This window comes from Pimephales promelas, chromosome 3 (assembly GCF_988280905.1).
Source record: "Pimephales promelas chromosome 3, fPimPro1.hap1.1, whole genome shotgun sequence".
Classification (NCBI taxonomy): Eukaryota; Metazoa; Chordata; class Actinopteri; order Cypriniformes; family Leuciscidae; genus Pimephales; species Pimephales promelas.
Window position 1 is genome coordinate 1,391,995 of NC_142771.1, and position 15,746 is coordinate 1,407,740.

Sequence of the window (15,746 nt, forward strand, 5' to 3'; positions counted from 1 at the left end):
CACATGGACGTGGCCAGGGTGGAGCAGGACGTGGCGGAGCAGGCTGAGGGCATGGTCAGGGCGGAGCCGGTAGCACAGGGGCCCAGGGTGGATAATTTTTCTCAGGTGGCCATGGCGGAGTCCTATATTCCCCCCTCCCCCCCCCCCCGCCCGAAAATAGCACTGGTCCCACAATGGAACTTTGAGGGACCCCACAGGTAATAGAATTTTGATGACACAAAGCTTTTTAATAGAAAAGGTTATATTTTGAAGATAGACGTATCAAATCATATAATACGAGTTAATAGTAATCGTGTCAAATACTACACTGTAAAAAAAAATCCTAATTTCACAGAAAATAACTGATTTTTTGATGATCATTTTCTTTCATTTTTAAATTGTACTCAAAACACTGTAAAATTACAATTATTATCTGTAAAATAAAAATGCAGGTATTTTAGGTATTGTGACATTAATGACAAATTGCAGTCATTCTTTTTTTTTTTACAGAAATTGATTGTAGTCAAAACAGTTAAATGATTACATGACTGGCAGCGTTTTTTAAAGTAAAACGTCATAAATTAAATAAACTGAAAAACACTGTTCGCTTACGAGAGGTTCTCTCGTATTGCGTAAGCTAGCTTACGCTACGGGAAAGATTAATCTTTTCTGAGATATTGAAGCCAAAAAATTATCCTAATTTTTTGTATCCATTGTCAACGCAGTTCAGCAGCTGCAGACCATGAGCGGGCTAGCTGGCGAGCTCATTGGTTGCTCTGTGGGAACTGCTGCAGCCTATGAGCAAACTCACCTGAACTCGCGACCAATGAGAGGCAGACACGCTCTCATTGCATCATAGCCCGCCAGAAAGGCCGTGGCCCGCGTGTATGAAAGGGCGAATCAGAGGCTGTTATAACTGATTTTCATCTATTCAGCGAAGCTCTACGCATCTGCTGATCTCCGAGCGGAAGCCGCCGAGAAGGCATCTCTTAGCGAGCGTGGACAGAGTCTGAGGAAGCCGGCCGTCTTTGCCACCTTCAGCCATTCTGCGAGCAAACGCCATCCGGCGACGTATCCTTTACATTTGTATTTTGCTTGTAAAACTTCACAAAAGAGCAGCGAGCGGCTCATGCCGTGCCCCTCTCAGCACCGGAGACCGCCTTCTTCTGTGCTCTCTGCCTGGGACTGGAACACGCAGAGCTCTCTCTCGCCGACGGCAGATGTTACCGCTACAAAAAGGTTTCCGTTGTTGACCCTGCGTGCTCGACTCGAAGCGTTAAAGCCGCCGCCCCTCTCACCGCTCACGAGCTGCATTGCTGTCGCGCTGTATGGGGGACGAGCCGCTTACAGCTGTACCAACCGCGGCTAGCTTACTTTATGTTACAAGAAAGTTACCCCTCCCCCCGTGCATACGCTTCACCGGCAAATGGGTTTATAGTGTGTTAGTTCCGCAGAGCCTGGACCTGTTCGCTACTATCACGCCCTCTTATCTGCTCGCGCTATTAAGCTTGTGTCTTTACCCTGTGGCTCAGTGGTGGAACACAAAGCTTTTCGCGCCAGAGACACGTGTTGGATTCCAGCTCTCACAGATTTCTGTCATTCTTACATGACAGAAAGCGGCCGCACTCTCCCGCGTGAGTGTGTTTTTAGCCCGCCGAGGCCGGTCAAGCACCCATCTCTCTAACGTTTCTCATTCCTCGTTCGAGCGGCCGAAAATGTCTATATTGCAGCAACGAGCCTGTCATAACATGAACGCCTGCAAATAACGCAGACACACAAAGCTTGACGCTAATCTGTTCAAGTGTAGTAGGTGCCCACACCCCTGTGCTCACCCATACTAAAACACAGCATTCCCCTGTCTAACAGAGCCCACTCTCTTGCTGGCTATGCCGCTAGGGTGTTATCTGTAACAGATGTGCCCACGTCTGTGCTCACATCTTCTATCTGCCTGCTCTATTACATGGCCAGGGGGGTGGCGTTGGGTGCTCGAGCACCTGCCCTTTTGCCCCTTGGTGCCCAAAGTGCCCTTTTGTCAAGACAAAATTTCCTCTCCTTTTTTTTGTATTTAAAGGTACTTTTGAGGATGCCTGCCCAATCTAACTAGTAGTAAATAGGGATGGGTACCGAAACCCGGTATTAAACGGGCCCCGGCACTGAATTTTGAAAGACCGCTGTATCGATAAGCTCGGACGTTATCGGTTCTGCTGTCGGTACTGGAGAAATTAAGTAAATACACGCAAGTTGGGCTACTATTTATTATTCCGATAAAGACGTTATCTTGAACATGTTTATATCGCCAGCCATTTCTATATATAAACTATATTTTAATTAAACCATTTGTCTGTGATGCAAATTTGCAATTCGCAGTTCAGAAGAGAGAGAGAAGAGAGAGAGAGCGATCTCTCACGCAAAGCCACAGCACGCGCAACACGACAGCCCTGCTTAATGAGTGACAATGAGGACAGAACTAAACATTCAACGTGGTTACACTTTAGATCTGGGATATTATTCTAATATATTTTGTATTTCGGCTTCCAAAGATTATAAAAAGAAGATATTTGAGATAAAACCGTTAAAAAACGAGACGATCTGTCCAGCTTAACTTCCTTTACTTCACAGCACTGCGGAGCGCTGTCAGTTTTCCTAAACCCAAACGTAACCGTCAGAATCAGCACGATCGGCGTTTGTTGCAAAATGCTGTCTTCTACTGTTGCAAGATCAAGAAAATGGCTATTAAAAACACAAAAACCTGCGCAAGAGACGCTGTTCACAAGGCGGTGCGCGCTCCGAAACGGACTGCAACGAGACGAGAAAAGTAGCCTACACTTTGGGCTTTGTGCGTCCTTAACTATCAAATATACATAAAAAATGTCAAAATGACCAGCTCTGAGATTCACTTAAACACAGTTTATTCACTTAAACACAATTATGTCTTTAATGGACGTAAATAATAGGGAGAAAATGATGGTGCATCAGTTATCTGCACTCGGTCTTAAAGTCCCTATGAAATCAAAATTGACCATACTTACTTTGTTTGCCTAAATTGATTGTTTTGTGGTGAACAATTCATAGATGCAAGTCAATCCACACAAAAAAAATTTTTGGCTCCGTAATCTTTAATCAAAGTTTGAAAATGCCCCTCCCCTCTGCATTGGAGGACCTTGCCCGATGACGTAGGCTTTACGGTTTGGGTGTCTCCTTAACACCCATAACCACGCCCCTCCAACTGACAGCTGCTGTGTGATTGCGAGCGCCGAGCGAGCATTGATTGACAGCGTGTGTAAACTTGCGTCATCCTCTATTTCAGAATGAAACACCCATTTTTCTAGACCCAATCAAGTGCTAGTTAGAAAAAAAAGCCACGCCCAGTATTTTGCCTCATTTAGTATTCCGTTTCTCTCCGAAATACGTCACAACACTCGTTTGCAACTTCCGGTTCACTGGGACTTTAAAGGGGCAGCAGTCTTAATAGCCTAAACCTGCTGACGATTCAGCCATTAATGCAAATCAAACAACAAAAGGCAGAGAAAATCACTCACAGCTTTTGAATGAGTAACTTTAGATTTAATAAGCATTATTCTATCTATGATAAACTATACAGTGCTATTTTATATTTGATTACTAGGTTTCTTTTCAGACAGAAACAATTACCTGACAAAATATGTTAGTACACCTTCCTGAAATTAAAGCACTTTGTATATAATTTGTATCTTTGATTAATTGTATTCTTGTGTTTGTACTTGTTTTTTTCTTATGTGTCCTTTTTGTACAAAGGACAACATCTGTGAACATCTGTATTGTGAAAAGCGCTATATAAATAAATGTGACTATAAACAAAAAAAGCCTGCACACTGCTGCATAACAAAAATATTTTTTTCTTCGTTTTGCTTTTTCTATTTTACATTTCAAAATATAAAGTTTAATTATGTTCTTAATTCTTAAAATAAATAAATAATAAAAAACACCAAAAAGAACCAATAAGAATACCGTTAAAGTACCGGATCGATAAGCAGTATCGGTAAGAGTAGTAATACCGATAAAACCTTAACGATACCTACCCATCCCTAGTAGTAAAATGAATGAATAATAATTTTGCCGTAAATAAAATGACCCACATGATGACCTTTCACCTGACGAACTCATCCGGGACGATTCCTCACGCTGCACGCGCATTTTTTAATTTCGCGCGGCTACGCGCAATCGCGCATTCCCAAAGGATATCTTCAACTCTTGCGGCTGCTGGTAAGTGGTGTTTTATTCTCAGCGAAGTGATTTTGATGTTTGTTTACTTATTATTATTATTTTACTAGAACTACGTGAAGAGAGCATGCAGAGAGATGTTGTTTGTATTGCTGTGTGTAGGCTGTAGAAGTAACGTTAGCTTGCTGTTTGAGGGAGAAAAGTTTCACGGGCGTGGAGGGGTGTTATTTGACTAAAAACTATTATTTTTACTTTAAACTATTATTATTATTATTATTATTATTACAGTATATTTAAAAAATGTGGAGTGCCATAAAAATTATTACCACAACTCTGATAAGTGTATACGCTTATCACATAGGCTTACCAGTATCTTATGTTTTGTGAGCAGAAGCCTCTGTGAACATCTCCCCTAGTAACGTTACCATTATATACTGTTATTGTATTATTATACTATAGCAGCCTGGGCAGAATCTGTAGCTTTAGCAGGTCAGTGGACTAGTGACCCAGTGCAAAACACTGTCAGCAATCTTTACATCTTGTCATGGTCACATACAAATGGTTTAATCAGCTATATCTCTGTTTATTTTAATGTCTACAGTCTCAGATCAACTCAAGCAGTATCAGCAGCAGCAGTAACAACAACATAATTATTTCAGCATAGGCATCAACAGCAAAGGCAGCAAACTCACTTAAGGACTTTAGTAAGAATTTACCAGAACAGGTATCACATTAATGTTAAAAATCTTGAAAAGTATTAATTGCTGTTTCTGTTTGCCTTGTTTTTATTTTCATTCAAATGTAACTCTTGTATTTTTGTAAATCAGTTTTTGCCATGAAAATAGCCACAGATGCTGATATGCCATTAAATTAAACTATACTGTACTGTACGAAACATGGGCCAGGTTGATTTTGTCCTACACAGTTCACTATAACAGCTGTTCTTTATTATTATGTATAACAGAGAAGAAAAAGCCATCAGGCTGGGACAACTTAAGATGCTTCAGTTTCTAATCCCAGAGTTATATATAGAGCACATCAATTATTATTTAAAATTGTAAACTTTAAATTTGTCTTTTCTGTTCTGTTTCTTTTTCAAAACTACATCAATGCGTTTGCTGCTGTATCGATGCAGAATCATCTGTATTGATATATTACTGTATTGATATTTTGAGCACAGCCCTATTTAACGCCTTGTTGTGCCCCATTTTATACTTTGAGCACCTGCCCCTCCAGAGGTCTCTGCACGGCTCTGGTCAGGCGATTTCCTTTCTTGGAATAGAGCTAGACTCAGTGGCAATGACAGCTCGTTTTTCAGTACAGCGCGCGCCGTGTTCAGCGACTAGCTGCTTCTTTTCAGATGAAAGCCCTCGAGCCTCTGAAAACCTTTCAGAGAGTGCTATGTTACTTGGCCTCAGCCTCCGCAGTTCTCCAGCTTGGTCTACTGCGCATGCGCCCGCTTCAACTCTGGCTAAACACCCGTGCGACTCGACGGGCTTGGGCCACAGGCCACCAGTTGATCAATGTACCAGTTGATCAATGTACCATGGTTTCAGCGAGGCGTGACTATGGGGGCAGCTTCTCGCCAAAAAGTTGTTCCGACAGACACGTTCAACACGGGTTGGGGCGCGGTCTGCGAGGGCTCGCCGGCTTTTTTGGCCTCTGGTCCTTCACATAATTGTCTGGAGATGATAGCGGTCAATAACGCACTCGTGGTCAATAACGCGCACGTCCTGGTTCGCTCAGACAACAGATCTGTGGTATCCTACATAAACCGTCAAGGCGGAGTCAGATCCAAGAACCTCTTCCATCTGACAAAACGCATACTAACTTGGTCCAATGCCTTCTGCGCTCGCAAAGAGCGACGCATGTGCCCGGAGCACGCCAGAGCACCTTCTACTAGAAAGATCTATGTGTCAGAATGGTCTGTGTTTTCAAAATGGTGCACCAACAAAAAGCTGGACCCACAGACATGCGAGGTGTCGTCACTGCTCGTTTTTCTTCAGGAGCTGCTGGATAAGGGCTGGACCCCATCCTCGCTCAAGGTGGCGGCTGTCGCGGCGTTCGCTGAACCCCGACACGGCCAGTCACTGGGTAAAGACGAGCTGCTCATCCGCTTCCTCAGGGGAGCTAGGAGGAACCCCCCGCGCCCCCCGTCGGTTCCTATCTGGGATCTTTCTATAGTTCTCGAAGCTATGAATGCCCCTCCTTTCGAACTGCTTCATTCTGTGGTTTTTGAAATACCTTTCACTTAAGACCATTTTTCTGATTGCACTGTCGTCAGTTAAACGTGTGGGAGACCTTCACGCGCTCTCTGTCTTGAGTTTGGACCTAATGACTCTAAAATCGTTCTAAAACCTAGATATGGCTATGTCCCCAAAGTGATTGGTACCCCGTTCAGGGCTCAGGTTATCTCTCTATCGGCTCTGCCCGCATCTGATAGCGAATGTGATGCCAATCTCCTTTGCCCAGTTCGAGCACTGAGATTGTATACCACACGCGCTGCCTCGTTCAGACGCTCTGAGCAGCTTTTCGTTTCGTTTGGTGGGCGCACTAGGGTCTAGCCGCCTCGATACAGACACTGTCAAAAGACCTGCTATGCCCTCTGGGCTTCAGGGCTCATTCCACTAGAGGCATGGCCTCTTCGTGGGCATGGTCCAGCGCGATTTCCATTCACGACATATGTGTGGCAGCGGGATGGGCCTCCCCCTCCACCTTTGTCAGATTTTACAATCTGGAAGTGCCCGCCTTGCAGGCTAAACTACTAGCAGTCTAGTATACTTCAGCTCTCCTGGTTGAGCTGCACTGATGGGACACACCCACACAGACCGGCAATGCCACTCTGTCTTATCATCCCACTATGTGCTTGCGTACTACACAATCGGTCAATCAGTAATTCGTTTCTAATTATTGTAAAGATTCCGTTTGGGTCTGATCAGGGGGGAATTTGCATATCATAATTAATAATTGATAATTAATAATTATTCATACAGATTTGGATCAGACCGGTCTTACATATTAATTTATTAATTTTACCCATATGCATACATGTGCATCCCCGCAATCAACCACAAATTAATTGTTATTGATTGCAAGGACCACGTCTTACAAGACAGGCAAAATCAATTAGCTCAATTAAGTTATATAGCTTGTGAAAACAAATTCTGTGGCCACTAGAATCTGCCTTCCCTGCTCTATAACCAAATACCCTCTTAGGTATTTATAGTTCTGTAAAGCGTGTAGCTTTAAATTGACATTTCATTGACCCGTATTATGAGCAAGACAATCAGTCAAGGTAAGCATATTTTGTATTTAATAAAGTTACTACTTAAGCATTTACTACGTTACAAACAATGATACATGTATTTACAAACATTAAACACAAACTAAGACGACGCAGAGCGTTTAGACAATGGATACGCGTAAGTTGAGTGAGTTGGAGAGAGAGAGAGAGAGAGAGAGAGTGAGATAGAGTGAGTTGTAGAGCAAGTGAGAGAGAGCGGGTTACGTTCGCCACAACAGTCAGTTAGAGTTAACCTTTCTGAACACCACGAAAACACTTTCTTAATGCTTCTTAGAAGCTCTAAAAGAAGGTATACTTGCAGGGCACATTTGGTCTGTGTGAGTCGCGGGCTCGTTGCTCGGCCCGTTCGGGCCATGTGTCGGCTGGAGGCGCGCCTGTCCTGCGCGCGTGCGTCACGTGAAGCGCGGCCGCGGCGTGTTTGCGCGGCCCGTCCCGGCTCGTTCATGGCTGCTTTGTTCCGTGGGGAGTCACGTGGCGTTCGTCGGCATTTAGCGCGAGTGTTTGAAAGGCTTAAAGTCTTTGAGGTGACGTTACCCGAGGAAATAGTTCGGCAAAGTCCACTTCCTTTCCTGTGAGACGAACTTGGTAGTCCATTTGAGGAAAAGACGAGACTTTAAGACGAACAAAAGAAAAGATCCATGGTCGGATCAGATCTCCGTGAGGAGATCTCGAGAGCATTACATGTTTCTCTGAGGGGGTCAGAGGAAGAAGGGTGAGGCGGAGCCTGCGCACTCCTTTTATCCCCTTGGCGGAATCCATCCCTTTCCTGTTGGCTTGAGCCAATCGGGGAGATGGTCGTAGCCCGCGGGAACTTAGTTTATTGTCCTTTGTTCCTCAGCGCGCGCTTCTCGTGGAAGGGGGTGTGTTCAATGAGGGTTCTATAATAACAATTTGATCTTCATTGGCAGTAAAACGAATTAAAAATACACTTTACTTTACATCTCTATGCATATTCGAGTGTTTCATTCAATAAGCATTCTAGAGATATCAAGGAACATTATGTTATATCAAAGGAATATACACTTATGTTTAAAATGCATGACGAAGGTATTTTTAATTCCTATTTACGCTGTGACCCAACAACTGTGACATGGGGAAGACACATATACATAAAAAACCATTGAAAACATTTTGTTGAATGTCTTTAAACACCAAAAGTCCTTCTCTTTGTCCAGAGACATTCCACACATTCCGATGTGTGGGGGAAGGGCTTGTGTGTGCGTGTGTGTGTTTCAGAAAACCCCTGGGGGTGGGGGGGGGCTCGTGTGTGCGCCTAGCCAAAAGTCCTTACATCATGAAATGAAAATACCGTTTTTTGTTTCAAATAGAAAAAACAAATAACTGTTTTTGGTGTCAGAATCAAAAAACGAAAAACCAATTAAAAACTGCCCGTTTTTCGTTTTTTGGCAATCATTTTATCGTTATTCCTTTTTGAACAAAGAATGAGGAAGTGAGTCTTTGAACTTCTGTCAATTCGTTTTTCGTTTATAAACCAAAGTCACGTGGTCCATTCCTTTTTTGGAAGCGAATGTAACCGGAAACACTTTCAAAATAAAAGTAACTACAGTTAGCGAGATGATTGTAGACTAAAACTGAACTAATACAACTTTTTTTAGTACGACTGAAGTAGCACTGGGTGTGAATAGCACTTTAGTTAACTGAAATAAAAATTAATGATGAAATGCTGCATGTTGCTTTATTTAACTGACAGTAACTGTGTAGTTGCTGATGCAGTGATGTGTGAAGAGTTCAGATGCAAAAGCCTCTAAGTGCCATTTGAAATTTTCTTCTAGAATGATAATTTTTTTTATCAAACTTGTATATTTAAGCCCAGTAATTTCACTTAAATTGCAATGAAGATTACTATTAAGTGTAATTTAAGTGAAATTACTGAACTTAAATATACAAGCTTGATAAAAATGATCATTTTAGAAGAAAATTTCAAATGGCTTGTTTCTTATGTTTCTTAATAAGAGATTCTGGAAATATGTGAAATAACTGTATTTCTGTTAACCTTAATGAAGATTTCTATTTTTGCGCTTATTTAAATTAGGCCATTTTACATTCATTTTATGTTTTTTGTATGGCAGCCATTGCTGTTTTTTATGGGATTGTTTTTTACAGTTAGAGTGTTTGATCGTAATAATCCAGATAGTAGCTGTAAAATAACAGTCTTTTTCTGTAAAACAATTAAGAAAAATATCTGTAAAATGTTTTTTGCTCTTAATTTAAATTAGGATATTTTACTTTATTTTTACGCTATTTGTTTGGCACCCTTTGCTGCCAGTCATTTGACTCTTTTTTTAACTTTTTTTTTTACAGTGTAATTTTATTTTTTACAGTGTAAGCTAAGATCCAGCAGGACTAAGGCTACATTGCTACCAGAGTCATTCTTTAATAAAAGGTCATTAGATACCTTGAGAAGAGCTAATTCTGTTCTATGACCTGATCTAAAACCAGATTGAAATTGATCTAAAACCTGTTACACAAAAGTGTAACAATTGTATATTATATACGAGAATAGTCAATAAAATTAATAAAATAAACTCATTATAATAAAAAGTAATCAAGAGCCATAAAGCAACCAGAGTGACGGCACGCCGACAGGTAACCAGGCACATCTTAATCCATCTTGTTCCTATCTGAACTTCTCACCTGACTACCTACCTGTTCCCTTACCTGTTACGATCCCATCATCAGTTTCCAGCTGTCCTGTTTACATCTGTCTGCATTAACAAATATAAGAAACTGTTGTTAATCGGTAGGTAGGGAAGGCCCTGAGGAAGCTGAGAAGAGTGAAACTCCCCCAGAGGCTTATGATACATTTTTACAACTGTGCAATCCAAAGTGTGCTGACTTATGGGCTGTTGGTGTAGTTTTCTAGCTGCACCACAGCTGAACGACAGTTGATTCAGAAGGTGGTGAAAACTGCAGGCAAAATCATCGGGACTACCCTCCCGGAGATCTCATCTGTGTACACCACCCGCTGTCTGTGTTAAGCACAAAACATCATAAGAGACCGGTTCCATCCAGCACACGGCTTGTTCCGCCTGCTGCCTTCGGGCAGGAGGTACAGGGGCCTGATGTATAAACGTTGCGTACGCACAAAATGGTCATAGAAATATGCGTACGCATTTTTCCACGCTCATATCGGGATTTATAAGAAATAAACTTGGCATAAATAAGTGCGCTCCGTAAGGATGCTCTTGACCGTGCGTACGCACTCTTTTAGAAGATTATGGGTTTTGGCGACACCGATGGTGAGCTGGAGTCAAATGCCTTTTTGCTTACTATTAGACCGAGAATCTAAAGAAAATTATACATCTACAGAAATATAATCCAAGTATAATTTCACAAACCTATCATCACTTGAAGCAAACATCCATCCCTTCTTAAATGACCGCGCCAGCACGCGCGTTGGGCCGTTTGGTGAAACTGACGCACATATAGCCTATAATCTAACGGCAGATGGAGTAAAACCGTAAATCTTCATTATGAGTCCAAATCATAAATACAGTCCATATTCACAATAATAGTTTAAATAAATAAAATAATGGTTTAAACTATGCTTTACTTCTGATATAAACATTTAGATTAAATATGCTTAAACTACATGAAATCATTCTCATGAAATCATGAGAAGTTACAAAAAAAAATTGATTCAATAAATAGAAATAGACCTATTTGTTATGGATGCATTGCTTTTGAACACGTTTCTTCTGGCATGCTGTGTTTTAATATTTTAACTAGAGATAATTGCTAATCATGATAATAGCAGATTGTCTGAGAAAATTGTTTCGTGCAATTAATGCACAACCATGTCTATCTGTTTCCATTAAAATATAAACCAATTAAAAATACTATTTGGCCAGTGGAAAAGATTGAGAAAAACTTTCTCTGAAATGTATTTTACACTATTTGATTAATTCATTCGAAAACAAGACAAGGATAGGCTACTAAAAAAAATATGTTTGTAATAATGTGACGGCACATCCACATTTCATATTTTCCCAACGTCTTGTACCGTTAAACTTGGTATCACGTGGATATATAATCATATGCAAATGATATGCAGATTAGGATATGCATATTTAAACTAGGCGTTGTAATCTCCATATATGGTTATTTCGGGGAGGAGACGCACGTGCGCACAATCTCCCGCTGACTGGGATTTATAAAGTGAATTCTGCGCAGGTTCTGGCGTAAATCTGTGTTTCGTCAAAACAATGAGGTTTTTCTTTAAATTCTGTCATACTCAAAAATTCCTGTAGAGGGCAGTGTAGTGTGGTGACTGGGCAGGAACCATTGAGAGGGTTTGTTTCCAAGGGGGCACAATAAAGTGGTGCACCACAAGAGCACATGCAGGTGAAAAGTTTGGAGAAGATCTCTTGCTGGGCTTGCAACGAATTTCACCCACATTCAGTTAAAACTAATTCAAACTTGAAGACGCAACTGATTATCAACCTATTGCAGACCTATTGCAGACCTATTGCAGATCTATTGCTGATCTATTTCTGACCTATTGCTGACTACTGCTTCTGCAAATACCTCTGCAATCCCAGAAAATAAACAGTCAAGTCAATGAGTTGCTTTCTCTTGCGTCCTTCAATGTTTGAACGCCTTATCAAGTTTGGGCAGAGCTGAATAAAAAAGTGGGAAACTTGACAGTTGATAATCAGCGTGGCAATGAAGACAGAAGGATCAAAGGCCTAAACGTCTCAAAGTGTCGACGCAGTGAAAGAGAATCATCTGAAATCGTCTCGCAATGGCAGAGGAAGCTTTTGGAAAAGCAGTGAAGCAGCTGAAGCAAGAGAGGACCTTGGCTAAGAGTGCATTCACCAGGCAGGCAAACTTCCTCAGCAGAGGAGCAAAAAACTTGACGAAAAGTGAACTACAAGAGGAGTTCAAAAAACTCATTTCTGAGGCAAGGAGTGTCGGCGAGACAAATGATGAGTATAGAGCTGGTTTACTGGCAGACATTGAAGCGGACATGTCAGATGGTGAAGAAGCTGAACTTGATAAGCAACAGCAGGCTGATTTCGAGAAGACAATCCATGAATGTGAGGTAAGATTGGAAGAGGTCAGAAAAATTGTCCTGTTCAACTTATGGTCAAGATATGGTAAAGATGAGATGGGAACAGCAATCCAGGAAGCAGAGACAGCCTGTGATAGAGCTGCTGCAACACCCGTTGTCGCTGTAAACAGAGATGGTTTTGAGTTCCAGCTGGATGGCACAAAAAGAATGATCCAAGGTGTAATCACTACCCTAGCAGCTTGGGAGATGTGGATTCCAGAAGCAGAAAAATCCAGTCTGGAAACTAGAGTAAAGAATCTGAAAGGATGCAGTAGCAACCTTGAAGCACGAAAGGTGGAGTTCATCATCGCACAAAGAATAGCAGAAGAAGAAAGGGACAGAGCGAGGGTTCCCCAGATACCCATGCCAGTTCCACAACCACAACCAACGCTGAGAATAAAGCCAACCAGTCTACCCAAATTCAATGGATGTAAAAGGAATTTCCATCGATGGAGGAAAGACTGGGAAAGTCTACAAAAGCAGGGAGAACCAACTGGCTCAGCTGAAGTTAAAAAGATACAACTCTTTGACAGCATAGACGACAGGATGTGCAGAGAGCTCCGTTTGTCTACCTACAACACTGCTGAAGACATATTCCGAGTGCTTGAGAATAGATATGGAAACAAGTCCACAATTGCTTTGGAAATTATTGAAGATCTTGAGAAGATTCCTGTTTTAAGAGCAAATCAGCCAAGAAAAGTCATTGATTTAATTCAAAATATAGAGAAGGCCCTGGATGACCTCACAGAACTTGGAAACACGGGAGCCATTAACAACCCTCTGGTGATCAAATCAATAGAAAGTAAGTTACCTGACAACATGAAAAGAGATTGGCTTGTCTTCATGGTTAACCCAGCAAATGGCGTAACACCGGACAATCACTTTGAGAATCTTCTTAAATTTCTGAAAACACAAGAAGAAATTCTAGATAAGTTAGAGCAGTTGGGAGTTAGTGAAAAGCCAGAAAAGAAATATGCTTGTATGGAGAGAAGATATGCGTCCACACGTTCCACAAGGAAAGGCGGATGTGTTGTCTGTGGAGATGAAAAGCATGGAGAAAAGATCTTCTTTTGCAAGCGTTTCAAAGAACTGAAGCCTGTGGAAAAGTTGGCTGCTGTAGAAAAGCTGGGGGCATGCAAAAGGTGTTTAATCTGTCATGGTGAAGATGATGAATGCAAAGATACTTACCTGTGCAGGAACAGAGACTGTAAAAGAGATCATCACTTCTTTCTTTGTCTGAAGGGAGATTTCAAGAGAACTGACTCAGACAGAAGACAATCCCATGTGAGAAGGCATAAGCTTACGGAGGAGCAAAAGGAATTTGTATCTAAGCTCTCCCCAGAGATGGCAGAGAAATTCAAGAAAGCATTCACTAACATCACTGGGAAGACAAACTGTGGTGAGAAGAGTCAGCTTGGAGTGACTGATTCAAGTGCTATAAAAGAATTGCCAGTTATACTAATGCTGCTCGAGGTAACTGCTAATGCAGGAGAAAAGATTGGGACTCTGATCGACTTAGCATCAGATACAAACTACATCACCCACAAAGCCGCCAGGAGATTAAATCTTCGAAGTGAAAACATTTCTTTAATTATTCATGGAGTTGGAGGAATGAACATGAATGTTAAAACTAGAAGATACTTTCTTAAAGTGAGGATCAAGATGCCTATGGGCACGGAGAGAGCTCATGAGCTTATCTGCTATGGGTTGAATGAAATTGCCAACATCCACAAAGTCATCAAGCCTGAGCAACTCAAGAGGTTCTTCCCAGAAGTCAATTTAGAAGATCTGAGGAGACCGGAGAGTATTGAGCTACTGGTAAGCCACCGCGAGGGAAGACTTGCTCCACAAAGAGTGAAGGTGATTGGAGACCTTGTCTTATGGGAAAGCCCACTGGGAAAGACTGTTGGTGGAGCGCATCCAGATCTTTTTGAAGAGATGGATATAGCGATGCACAATTCAGAAACGCATTTTGCTCGGTCCATGAGGGCATCGGCAGTGAGGTATCAAGAGATCACAGAAGCACAAGAGTTCAAAGCTGAAACCAAAGTAGCTAGTAAAGAGTTTCTAAACTGGTGGAAATGGGACAACATTGGAGAAATGGGACAGCATTGGAGAAATGGGACAGCATTGGAGCAGCCTGCGAGCCCAAGTGTGGAGGATGCCGGTGTGGCAATTGCCAGCCAGGAGGTAAGGAGATGACTCTAAATGAAGAAAGAGAATTAGAAGTCATAAAGAAGGGCCTCACCTACGTCAAAGCAGATTCTCACAGTGAGAAGCCACATTGGGACACAAGATACCCGTGGATTCAAGATCCAAGTTCCCTTCCCAACAACAGGAGTGGAGTGGAAGCCACCTTCATGAGAACAGAGAAAAAACTCAAAAAAGAGCCAGAGTGGAAAATAGCATACACCGCACAAGTCCATGAGATGGTGGAGAGAAGGGCAGCGAAGAAACTCACTAAAGAGATCATTGCCAGCTGGAAAGGGCCAGTATGGTATGTCAGCCACTTGGTGGCACCAAATCCGCATTCTCTCACAACACCTGTGCGGCTGGTATGGAACAGCAGCCAGAAGTTTAAGGGGATCAGCATGAATGACCTTCTCCTGAAAGGGCCTGATGTCCTCAATCCCATCCGAGCAGTACTACTCAGGTTCAGAAGAGGCGTCCATGCTGCCCTTGGTGACATCAGGAAAATGTACAATTCTGTGTGGTTGAAAGATCTGGAGATGCACCTCCACAGATTTCTCTGGAGAGACACTGAAGAGGAAGAGATTGAAGAGTATGTGATTACCAGAGTCAACATTGGCGATCGACCAGCAGGGTGCATAGCACAATTGGCCATGAGAGAGACTGCCAAATTACCCATGTTCGCTCACCTGGAAGAGGAACGTAGGATTCTTGAAGAGGATGCCTATGTCGATGACATCCTAACTTCCCATAATGACTTGAAAAAGCTGGGCCAGAACATCGAAGGAGTTGAGGAGATCCTGAAGGCAGGTGGGTTCTTCCTCAAGCCCTGGGTCTGGTCAAGTCAAAGTGGGAGGCAGGAGATTGTACCAGGAGAACAAAGAGCGGAGTCAAGCACAGTACTTATTCTTCCAAACCAGATGAGGGAAGGAGATAATAAAGCTCTTGGAGTCGGATACCTTGTTGAAGAGGATAAACTGTATCTCATGACTTCAATCA